The 12,438-nt window shown below is 50.3% G+C and overlaps 2 non-coding genes across 2 annotated transcripts; both read left to right on the top strand.

The window, feature by feature from the left end:
* Nucleotides 1–276: 276 nt before the first annotated feature.
* On the top strand, nucleotides 277–349 carry TRNAV-CAC (transfer RNA valine (anticodon CAC)). Its single transcript has one exon. It is a non-coding gene; the product is annotated as a tRNA-Val (tRNA).
* Nucleotides 350–10,384: 10,035 nt separating this feature from the next.
* On the top strand, nucleotides 10,385–10,457 carry TRNAM-CAU (transfer RNA methionine (anticodon CAU)). Its single transcript has one exon. It is a non-coding gene; the product is annotated as a tRNA-Met (tRNA).
* The last annotated feature ends 1,981 nt before the right edge of the window (nucleotides 10,458–12,438 follow it).

Below are 12,438 nucleotides of genomic sequence, written 5' to 3'. Positions count from 1 at the left end.
GCGGTTACTCTCACATCCCCCAAGCCCTCGCCCGCAAAACTTGGCAGAAAGTCTCAACTTTTGGGGTGTCATGATCTTCAAAAGCGGACTGACTAAATAAAAGGTCAAAAATCGTGTTTCAAAGTTTCTGTGTCTAATGATAACAACTCTAAAAAGTTGTGTAATAGGTTGCATCTTCCCAGTCAGGGAGGCACGATGAAACGACTGTGAATCCATGTACAACAGCAGGTGTATGACGAGAATAAATAAAGGGACCACACAGTCTGTCCTGTGTGAGTTTCCGTAGTGTAGTGGTTATCACGTTCGCCTCACACGCGAAAGGTCCCCGGTTCGAAACCGGGCGGAAACACTTTTACAACAGAATCAAAGACGAGTAATAGAATATTGTGTACAAGAAAATATATATCAAAGGCAACTGGCAGTTAACTTCATTTTACTGCCTGTAGTTAACCGCTATTAATGACTGCAGGGCAGAGGAATGCAAACACCCCAGCGAACCCCAGTCAACTCGCAGCTCTGAAGTAAGGGCTGACTAGAAATTCTGTCAGAGCCTGCCCTGAATTTTTATTTTATTTAGTGTAGCTGTTAGATGAATTGAAACGTGTCTGGCTTATTCACAGCTTAAGTGTCCAACCTGATAGAGATACACAGCAAATGATGGCCTGAACTAAGACTACATTGCGTAATTTGGAGTAGCGTTTGGGGTCTGTTAAGATGGCGGACGGACTTTCGTCTGCCCGCCATCCTTGCGGAGCTGGGACCGTCACACTGGCGGGCGCAACCTGGTATATTAACATTGTGGATGTGCTGCTGGCTGCAGCACCGTACGCAATGTTAATATCCCAAGTTATGCATTGTCATGCACAACGTGGCAGGCACCGCGCGGTGCATGGCAATGTTGGGGGGTACCATAGGTACTCCCCCAGTGCAGCCCCCCAACCCCTCACCCCCCCCCCCCCCCCCGTGGGCCTGCAACAGGCCCCCAAAGTCATTTCCTGCATGCCTTTCCATGACGGAGTCTTCGCCATGGAAAGTCACACCCTCCGCAACCATCATAATATGGATGGCTGGGCCTGCAAGGCACCGCCACCATATTGTGGGCTTTTCCCGCCCGCCCAGCAATCATGACGATTGCCGACCGGTGGAAAAGCGGCGGATGGACTTTCCATCTGCCGAGGATGGTAAATTGTGTTGTGATGGCGGGGCGATCGCCAGCGCTGGGCGGGCAGTGGCAATCCACCCGCCTTCATAATGACCCCCTGTGCATTATTAATTATTAAAAGTATTTTATAGAATCAATTAAAAGTAATGTAATTGTTTTAAAAGTTAATGTTACATTCATTTATAAATCCAAAACTTGTTGTTCAGAGAATTTATCAAATAATACATGTTTTACATTTCGATTTTTCAACGTTGACATATACTACTGCTACTTAGTTCAAGCCCCTTGCAGTGAAACAAAGCTCAAGCTCATGCTTGCTGTCTTAGGGGACACCTACAAATGACTCATTCATGCATTTCTTTAACTGCTGGCACATTTCCTCCTGGTCGTTTCTGCGGCCCTCAGGTCCTCACGGTAGGATTCTAGGCACCAGATCTCTCTCCAACCAGGGGCCGTCAGGGTTCGGTCCACTGTGTTCAGATGGCTCTTCTTGCAACCAGGACGTCTCCTGCTTTTTAAGTTAATGACGCAGGTAACAGGAGGCCAAACCCTTGACCCTTGAAGAGCAGATCCAGTCCCTGGATGACCATAGGACTTAGGAGACCTTACATTTTCCCTTTTACAGCTATGAGGAATAGTTGTCCTCGTCCAGGATATTTCTTCCCAGGTCCAGGAATGTGTAGAAGAAGTCAATTCAAGTCAAGTCATAAAAATTTGTATAGCGCACTACATACCCAGAGGGTTTCAAGGCGCTTAGGAAGGGGAGAAGGATTATTTGTCAAATATCCACGTTTTAAGCTGCTTTCTGAACGCTAGGTGATTCTGGGTGAGGCGAAGGTAAGCGGGGAGTGAGTTCCATGTTTTGGCAGCCAGGTATGAAAAGGATCTGCCTCCCATGGTGGTCTTGTTGATGCGGGGTACAGTGGCGAAGGCTTGGCTGGAAGAGCGAAGTTGGCGGGAGGGGGTGTAGAAGGACAGTCGAGAGTTGAGGCAATCTGGTCCGATGTCGTAGAGTGATTTGTGTGCGTGGGTAAGCAGTCGGAAAGTGATCCTCTTATTGACGGGTAGCCAGTGGAGGTCTTTAAGGTGACCAGAGATGTGTTCGTTGCGTGGGATGTCTAATATGAGCCTGGCTGAGGCGTTTTGGATTCGTTGTAGTTTCTTCAGGAGTTTAGCGGTGGTACCTGCGTAGAGGGTGTTTCCGTAGTCCAGTCGGCTCGTGACTAGAGCGTGGGTGACTGTTTTCCTTGTTTCGGGGGGGATCCAGCGAAATGTTTTTCTGAGCATGCGAAGAATGTTAAAGCAGGAAGAGGATACGGCGCTGACTTGTCTGTTCATTGAGAGTGAAGAATCCAGGATGACGCCAAGGTTCCGTGCGTGGTCTGTCGGGATGGGTGCTTTTCCGAGGGCTTCCGGCCACCAGGAGTCGTCCCATGCAGAGGGGGATGTACCTAAGATGAGGACTTCTGTTTTGTCTGAGTTCAGTTTCAGACGGCTTTGTTTCATCCATTCGGCGACTTCTTTCATACCTTCGTGTAGGTTAGTTTTGGCGGTGCTGGGGTCCTTGGTGAGAGAAAGGATCAGTTGAGTGTCGTCCGCGTAAGAGATGATGTTGAGGTTGTGTTGGCGGGCGATGGCCGCGAGGGGGCTCATGTATACGTTGAAGAGGGTGGGACTGAGTGAGGATCCTTGAGGTACGCCGCAGATGATTTCAGAGGCCTCGGACTTGAATGGTGGGAGGCGGACTCTCTGTGTTCTTCCGGTGAGGAACGAGGTGATCCATTCCAGTGCTTTTCCTTGGATTCCGATGTTTCTGAGGCGTTGTAAAAGGGTGCTGTGGCAGACTGTGTTGAAGGCAGCAGAGAGGTCGAGGAGGATGAGGGCGACTGTGTCTCCATTGTCCAGTAGAGTTCGAATGTCGTCTGTTGCTGCGATGAGGGCGGTCTCAGTGCTGTGTTTGGCTCGGAAGCCAGATTGTGAGGGGTCGAGTGATTTGTTGGCTTCGAGGAAGGCGGCGAGCTGGTTGTTGACGGCTTTCTCGATGACTTTGGCCGGGAATGGAAGAAGCGAGATGGGGCGGTAGTTTTTGAGTTCGGTGGGGTCTGCTGTTGGTTTTTTCAGAAGGGCGGTGAGTTCAGCGTGTTTCCAGTCTTCAGGGAAGGTAGCGGAGTTGAAGGAGCAGTTGATGACGTCTCGGAGGTGCGGAGCTATGACGGAGTCTGCTTTGTTGAAGATGTGGTGAGGGCATGGGTCTGTGGGGGATCCAGAGTGGATGGAATTCATCAGGCGGATGGTGTCCTCAGTGGAGATTGGGTTCCAGGCGTTAAGGGTGTTTACGGGAGGAAGATGGTCAGCAGATGGTAGGGTGGGTTGGCTTCCGGGTTGGTTGTCAAAGCTGTTGTGGATGTCAGCAATCTTGTTGTGGAAAAAAGAGGATAGGGAGTCGCAGAGGGTTTGAGAGGGGGTGATGTCGTTGGAGTTGGCCGAGGGGTTGGAAAATTCCTTGACGATGTTGAAAAGTTCCTTGCTGTTGTGGGCGTTGTTGTCAAGTCGATCCTTGAATGCTGTTTTCTTGGCTTTTCGGATCAGTTGGTGGTGAGTACGGGTGGCGCTTTTGAAGGCGTTCTTGTTGCTGGTGGATGGGTCTTTTTTCCAGGCCTTTTCAAGGGAGCGGCACAGTTTCTTGGATTTCTTGAGATCATCGTTGAACCATGAGGCCTTCTTGTTACCAAGTTTGTGTTGACGTTTTTTTAGTGGTGCTAAGGTGTCGGCGGTGTTGGATAACCAAAGGGTGAGGTTGGAGGCGGCTTCGTTGGCGTTAGAGGAGAGGGCTGGGGAGGTTCGAAGGAGCGATGTGGAGATCTGATCCGAGGTGATTTTGTTCCAGTTTCTTTGTAGAGTTGGTTGGAGGTGGATGATGGGTTTCGGCTTGTTGTAGGTGAAGTGAACGCAGCTGTGGTCAGTCCAGAGGAGATCCGTAGTGTGGCTGAAGGAGACATGGTTGCTGGAGGTGAAGATGGGGTCGAGTGTGTGACCTGCGATGTGGGTGGGGGTAGTGACAAGTTGTTTAAGTCCGAGGTTGGCGAGGTTGTCTAAGAGGGTGGCGGAGTTGCGGTCGTTGATCTTTTCGAGGTGAAAGTTGAGGTCTCCCAGAAGGATGTAGTCTTTGGAGGGGAGCGCGTGTGGGGTGATGAAGTCCGTGATGTCTTCACTGAATTTTGCGCGGGGTCCTGGTGGTCTGTAGAGGAGGGTGCCTCTGAGAGTTGTCTTGGGGTCGATGTGGATCTGGAAGTGAAGGTGTTCTGAGTTAGCTAGGTTGGCGTCAGAGCTGGTAGAGATGCGGATGGATTTCTTATGAACGATAGCGATCCCACCTCCTGTATGGTCGGTGCGGTCCTTGCGTGTGATCTTATAGTCATCAGGGATAGCGATGGCGATGTCAGGGGCGGAGGAAGCGTTCATCCATGTTTCCGTTAGGAAGGCGACGTCAGGAGAGATGGTGTCAAGTAGGTTCCAAAGGTCAATGGCGTGCCTGTGGACCGAGCGGGTGTTGAGAAGGATGCATTCTAGGTGGGTGGGGTCGGGAATTTGTGGTGTGGTCGTAGCGGAGATGTTGTCGGTGCCGCTAAATTTGCAGGAGAGGCAGGAGAACGGTCCATGGGTGCGTCCAGGAGCGGCTTGGACGCAATTGGGGGCGCGACCGGGGTTGAGGGCTAGGAGGGTGGCAGCATCGTAGGTAATGCGGGGGGGCTGGGCAGCGCGAGGGGCAGGGGGTCTGGCGCTGGGCGCGGTCCAGGCGCGGACGGGCGTAGACGGGCTTACCTTTGGCGCACCTTCGGCGCGGGTTGGGCGCGGTCGCTGTGCGTGAACGCTGCGCGCGGGAACTCCTGTCATATAGGGATGGTGGAAGGGGAGGGGCGAGGGCGTCTCAGCTGGGAGGCGGGGCGGGCTTAGGTCAGCGCACACGGAGCACAACAACAACAGGGACAAAATGGAGGGGGGGGGAGTAGAGCAAGGCGCCGAGGGATATCGCGCTAGAAGTTCTAAATGTGAACAGATATGCTACAAGTACTACAGAGTGAAAAACAATTGCCAGCCAATAAATAATACAGGCACAGTGAAAAGTAAGCAGCGCAGTTTAACAATATCGAGTCTCGGTGGAGAACAGATATGCTACAAGTACTACAGAGTGAAAAACAATTGCCAGCCAATAAATAATACAGGCACAGTGAAAAGTAAGCAGCGCAGTTTAACAATACCGAGTCTCGGTGGAGAGACAAGGGAGCGACCACTCAGGGCGGGAGCGAAGAGCGATCACAGCGTTTCTGGGACTGGGAGCGCTGTATCTAGTTAGTGGGAGGGCGTCTCAGCTGGGAGGCGGGGCGGGCTTAGGTCAGCGCACACGGAGCACAACAACAACAGGGACAAAATGGAGGGGGGGGGGAGTAGAGCAAGGCGCCGAGGGATATCGCGCTAGAAGTTCTAAATGTGAACAGATATGCTACAAGTACTACAGAGTGAAAAACAATTGCCAGCCAATAAATAATACAGGCACAGTGAAAAGTAAGCAGCGCAGTTTAACAATACCGAGTCTCGGTGGAGAGACAAGGGAGCGACCACTCAGGGCGGGAGCGAAGAGAGATCACAGCGTTTCTGGGACTGGGAGCGCTGTATCTAGTTAGTGGGAGGGCGTCTCAGCTGGGAGGCGGGGCGGGCTTAGGTCAGCGCACACGGAGCACAACAACAACAGGGACAAAATGGAGGGGGGGGGGAGTAGAGCAAGGCGCCGAGGGATATCGCGCTAGAAGTTCTAAATGTGAACAGATATGCTACAAGTACTACAGAGTGAAAAACAATTGCCAGCCAATAAATAATACAGGCACAGTGAAAAGTAAGCAGCGCAGTTTAACAATATCGAGTCTCGGTGGAGAACAGATATGCTACAAGTACTACAGAGTGAAAAACAATTGCCAGCCAATAAATAATACAGGCACAGTGAAAAGTAAGCAGCGCAGTTTAACAATACCGAGTCTCGGTGGAGAGACAAGGGAGCGACCACTCAGGGCGGGAGCGAAGAGAGATCACAGCGTTTCTGGGACTGGGAGCGCTGTATCTAGTTAGTGGGAGGGCGTCTCAGCTGGGAGGCGGGGCGGGCTTAGGTCAGCGCACACGGAGCACAACAACAACAGGGACAAAATGGAGGGGGGGGGGAGTAGAGCAAGGCGCCGAGGGATATCGCGCTAGAAGTTCTAAATGTGAACAGATATGCTACAAGTACTACAGAGTGAAAAACAATTGCCAGCCAGTAAATAATACAGGCACAGTGAAAAGTAAGCAGCGCAGTTTAACAATATCGAGTCTCGGTGGAGAACAGATATGCTACAAGTACTACAGAGTGAAAAACAATTGCCAGCCAATAAATAATACAGGCACAGTGAAAAGTAAGCAGCGCAGTTTAACAATACCGAGTCTCGGTGGAGAGACAAGGGAGCGACCACTCAGGGCGGGAGCGAAGAGAGATCACAGCGTTTCTGGGACTGGGAGCGCTGTATCTAGTTAGTGGGAGGGCGTCTCAGCTGGGAGGCGGGGCGGGCTTAGGTCAGCGCACACGGAGCACAACAACAACAGGGACAAAATGGAGGGGGGGGGAGTAGAGGTACCAGTCAGATCCTACACATTACTCAGTGATTGGTGCACCCCCACCTTTCTCTCAGACTTCCCACCTCCTTTTTTATCTCTTCCTTCTTCAGTTTACTGCAAACCTTGGAATAATACATCAACCAGAATGACCTGAGTTGTCTTCCAGCTGCAGCAGCCCTGTATCTCCCTCTGTCTGCTATCCTATGGGAATGAGGTCTCTTCGGGGCATATCATCCAGGCGCCGATATGAAATTATCACCACTTTTGCGGCCGTTTTCGTCAGAAAAGCGGTGATAATGTCATCGCCTTTTCAGCAATAACAAACTATCGCGTGTTTTGCTGATTTAGCGAGACTGTCAACAACGCCCAGCTTTGCATCTCTAATGAGATGCAAAGTGGGCGTTCCAGAGCAAAATAATAGGGAATGTCGCTAAGCGACATTTCTCCTATTATCAAGCTACACGCTATCAAGCAGAGCGTTAGGAAAGGAGCGCTAACCACAGTTAAGCTACTTTCCTAACGCCTGCTTGTGACCTGACTTAGTCATGTAATCCAATGGGAGGTGGATTACATTGCTAAGATTGTCCTGCCCTATCAACAGGGTTATCGCCATTTGCAATGGAATATTGGTGGAAAACCAGCTATATAACATTGAAAACGGCGATAATCCCCGCTATCGCTGGGATTGTTATCTCCATGGTGTCAAGCGTTGTTAATACAACGCTGCCATGGGGATTATCGCCAGCGATAGCCGGCAATAGATTTTCTCACGCTAACAGCGGTCAGCGAAAATTATCGCTGCCTTTCGTCTGTCTGTGCTCACTAGTTTTGCCTCTTGCTGGGGACACACAGTGTAAGTCTCTGACTCTGGAAAGTGATGATTGCATTTTGACAGCCTTATTCAGAATGCCCATGATAAGAGGAGGCTGTGAAAACTGCCCATTGTGATGCAAGTTGCACCTCTCCTCCTCCCAGATCACTTTTCTCTCAAGCAGCACAATTACCTGTTCACTAAAATTATCAAAACGCTAGTTTAAGCACTGGTTTAGATTTTTTGAAACTAAGAGAAATATAACTTTAAATTGCCACTCTAACATTTTTGCATGACACGATATAATACAGGGATTGTTTTCATACTAGGCCTGCTCAAGGAAGATGCAGATTTACCTACACCGGTACACTCAGATATTGTAACCATTAACTGTGGAGCAGACTATTCTAATATCTGGAATGCATCCAGTATATACATTGAGCATCCATACCATACCTCTGGGCGTACAAGGCACACTTTAGAGGTGAATCTGCTAATACTTAAAGGTAGTATTTTCTGCATACAAAGGAACTTTTCACTGTCATGTGTCACGTCAGTACTGTTCAACTGCAGCCCAGCCAGAGTACAGTGGTACCCTCCTGAGTCATGTCATGCATTCGGGTCATATACAGATATGTATGATACTTCATGACTATAAATATATATATAATACATGTTGTATGCATATTGTAAGCAAGAGAATCACAACAGCAAATAAATAAGTGAAATATAGTGAAAGGTAACCTCACCCAAGGGGAAAATGTAATAGTAAATGATTAGGAGCAATAAGCAGGTAAGCAGAAAGAGCACTACAACCAATATCTAGACGGCATTTGTCTAAAGTATGCATCTATATCAGGGCTTAACTTGAACCAGTGCTTGCAAAGGGGGCAATGACAATTGTTTCTGGCTCCGGCATGTATTTTAAATTACAGTCTTTTACTCAGAGCAACAGAGAGAAAGGGAGAAACAAAGGGAAGAGAGAGATAGGAAAACAGTAAATAAAGTAGGCCGCAGTGATGAAAAAGAACCTGAAAATGTGTGCTAAGCGACAGGAGGTGCAGGTGGTGGATGGAAGACTGCTGAGATGGAGCCAAGGCTGGGCAGCCTTGGTATTCAGCAGCACTAACCAGCAGCAGTGCTTGAGGGGGGGCCCCAAAGTCAACTTTGGGCCTTTGCACTACTGCTATTAAAGAAATTAGGCATTGGATCTACTGACACACTGAAATAAATGTAAACATGAAGTACTCATCTAGCTGATGGGGAACAAGAAAAGGCAAGTGCTTCTATCTGCTTCAAGGTGTGCAAAGGCTTGAAACTATAATGATCATTGATTGGTTGAATTTTAACAACACTGTTGGTTGCTTGGAACTGCTCAAGCTTCCATGTATAGGCCTTGGAGCCTGGCTACTGTATGATTAAACAGAATGTTTTAATGCATACGGGATGCCTTCAATATTGCTATTAAAACAGCATAGCAAAAACAAGATATACTCTGTCATGTTGAATGTAGGGTTATTGCACTTAAGTGTTTTGATTTATTGCCATTTCAACTAAGCAATGACATGTGGTGCGTTGTCTGCTTTGCTTGTACTTGACATGCCAACATACCATGGAACACTTCATAAAGAATAGGTTACATACCTGTAACATTGCTTAGACATTCTAAATGTGCTTCCATAAAATATTCAGCGAAGGTGATGTGATTTTAATATTGTAATATAGCAATAGCTCTCTTGTATTATTGCACTTTAAAGCATTCTTGATGCTAAATTATGGCTTGAGACCCTGGGGCAGATCTACGGGGAAGTGCCACAGTGCGGCACCGCAAGCCCTTTGGCTGCACCACGCCGCGGCACTTCTGAAGCACAGGGATACAACATATTTACTGTCACATCTCTGTGCGCCCCCTGCGCTGGTGCACAAACTGCAGCCATGCGCCGGCGCAGGCATCCCTGCACCACGGTGCAAGGGTGCCTGCATCGTGTGGAGATTGTTTTTGTGCAAGAAGGAGCCCCTTCCTGCACAAAACAATCACTACAGGCATTTTCCTCCTTCAGTGCGTGCTGTAGAATGCAGCACGCATTGAAAGAGGAAAAATGGAGGAGAAATGAAAACATTTCTCAACATTGCGCCTCGCAACGCCACCTCTAGAGTGGCGTAGCATTGAGACGCATCGCCAGATTTACTATTTCTCGTAAATCTGGAGATGTGTCTTGTTCCATGGGTGTTGCGTGGGAACACCCACAGCAACATCCATGGAACGTCCTTTCAACGCAAACTGCTGTGTGTGAAGTGGCCTTATTTACAAGGAGAGGAAACATCACACAGGGTGGCTTTTCCTGTCTTTGTAAATATGGAGGAGCCCCCTGTGCCACCGGTACATCACGAAAAGTGATGTACTGGTGGCGCAGGGGGCTTGTAGATCTGCCCCCAATATCCTAATTTCCCTTGATGGACCTGCTCAACCAATTTAGCTAAACGTCGAATAAATATCTATCACACAAAATTACCAACCAGCGAGGTACTTTCACATACAAAATGCGAGGCCAATTGGCTTCACCAATTATTACCATTTTTTTGCAGGCCCAAATTGTGATATCACACCTGGACAAAGAAGTAATTCTGTGGCTTGAGCCAAAGAGAATGAACACCATATCATGCAGATAATATGGATAAAACTCTGTGCTTCTTGATTCTTCGCTTGACTCGCTGCGCCCTCTTGTGGTTGGCTATACATAAAAAGAGGTTTCCATAGTGAAGATTTCAGAGCCTTCTTAGCGCAGTAGGCAGCGCGTCAGTCTCATAATCTGAAGGTCGTGAGTTCGAGCCTCACAGAGGGCACATGTTTTCTTCTTTTTATTAACAACTTTATTCATTTTAATAACAATGACTTTGGTTGGACTTCTCTTGAATATCAGATCTGATGTAGAGGGAGAGAGCACAAAGAGAAAACAAAGCATGGATTTGTTTTCTTTTAGGCGGACGGGTAGTTTATGCTCACACTGACAGTCACTTGTCCCAATTCAAGATGCAGTTAATTACTTCCAATCCCGAATATACTAATTTTTATTAAACTTTGAAAGACTGGAATGTTTTGCTGACCCTGGCGCACACAGAGAGAGCTCAGGAAGCCAAACCAGGGATAAGAGTTGAAGCGATTTGCCTGCTGATTACATGTGCGCAGAAATGTGAACTCTCACTCGCTCCCAGGACACACCACCCACAGCTCCCGGGTACAGCTTCGGACCCATCCTTCACAGCTCCCGGATACAGCTTCGGACCCATCCTCCACAGCTCCCGGGTACAGCTTCGGACCCATCCTCCACAGCTCGCGGATACAGCTTCGGACCCATCCTCCACAGCTCCCGGATACAGCTTCGGACCCATCCTCCACAGCTCGCGGATACAGCTTCGGACCCATCCTCCACAGCTCCCGGATACAGCTTCGGACCCATCCTCCACAGCTCCCGGATACAGCTTCGGACCCATCCTCCACAGCTCCCGGGTACAGCTTCGGACCCATCCTCCACAGCTCCCGGATACAGCTTCGGACCCATCCTCCACAGCTCCCGGATACAGCCAGCTTCGGACCCATCCTCCACAGCTCCCGGATACAGCTTCGGACCCATCCTCCACAGCTCGCGGATACAGCTTCGGACCCATCCTCCACAGCTCCCGGGTACAGCTTCGGACCCATCCTCCACAGCTCCCGGATACAGCTTCGGACCCATCCTCCACAGCTCCCGGATACAGCCAGCTTCGGACCCATCCTCCACAGCTCCCGGATACAGCTTCGGACCCATCCTCCACAGCTCCCGGATACAGCTTCGGACCCATCCTCCACAGCTCCCGGGTACAGCTTCGGACCCATCCTCCACAGCTCCCGGATACAGCTTCGGACCCATCCTCCACAGCTCCCGGATACAGCCAGCTTCGGACCCATCCTCCACAGCTCCCGGATACAGCTTCGGACCCATCCTCCACAGCTCGCGGATACAGCTTCGGACCCATCCTCCACAGCTCCCGGGTACAGCTTCGGACCCATCCTCCACAGCTCCCGGGTACAGCTTCGGACCCATCCTCCACAGCTCCCGGACACAGCTTCGGACCCATCCTCCACAGCTCCCGGATACAGCCAGCTTCGGACCCATCCTCCACAGCTCCCGGATACAGCTTCGGACCCATCCTCCACAGCTCCCGGGTACAGCTTCGGACCCATCCTCCACAGCTCCCGGGTACAGCTTCGGACCCATCCTCCACAGCTCCCGGATACAGCTTCGGACCCATCCTCCACAGCTCCCGGATACAGCCAGCTTCGGACCCATCCTCCACAGCTCCCGGATACAGCTTCGGACCCATCCTCCACAGCTTGCGGATACAGCTTCGGACCCATCCTCCACAGCTCCCGGGTACAGCTTCGGACCCATCCTCCACAGCTCCCGGATACAGCTTCGGACCCATCCTCCACAGCTCCCGGGTACAGCTTCGGACCCATCCTCCACAGCTCCCGGGTACAGCTTCGGACCCATCCTCCACAGCTCCCGGATACAGCTTCGGACACACCGCCCACAGCTCCCGGATACAGCTTCGGACCCATCCTCCACAGCTCCCGGATACAGCTTCGGACCCATCCTCCACAGCTCCCGGATACAGCTTCGGACCCATCCTCCACAGCTCCCGGATACAGCATCGGACCCATCCTCCACAGCTCCCGGGTACAGCTTCGGACCCATCCTCCACAGCTCTCTCCCTGTCTCTCGCTCCCCAGTGGGAAAGCACACCCTGAACTCACATATTGGAAGGTACTCTCGTATATGATAAC

Source organism: Lissotriton vulgaris, chromosome 1_1 (genome assembly GCF_964263255.1).
Source record: "Lissotriton vulgaris chromosome 1_1, aLisVul1.2, whole genome shotgun sequence".
In the NCBI taxonomy this organism is placed as follows: domain Eukaryota; kingdom Metazoa; phylum Chordata; class Amphibia; order Caudata; family Salamandridae; genus Lissotriton; species Lissotriton vulgaris.
Note: the sequence above shows the minus strand (reverse complement) of the source record. Positions and strands in the feature narration are given on the sequence as shown.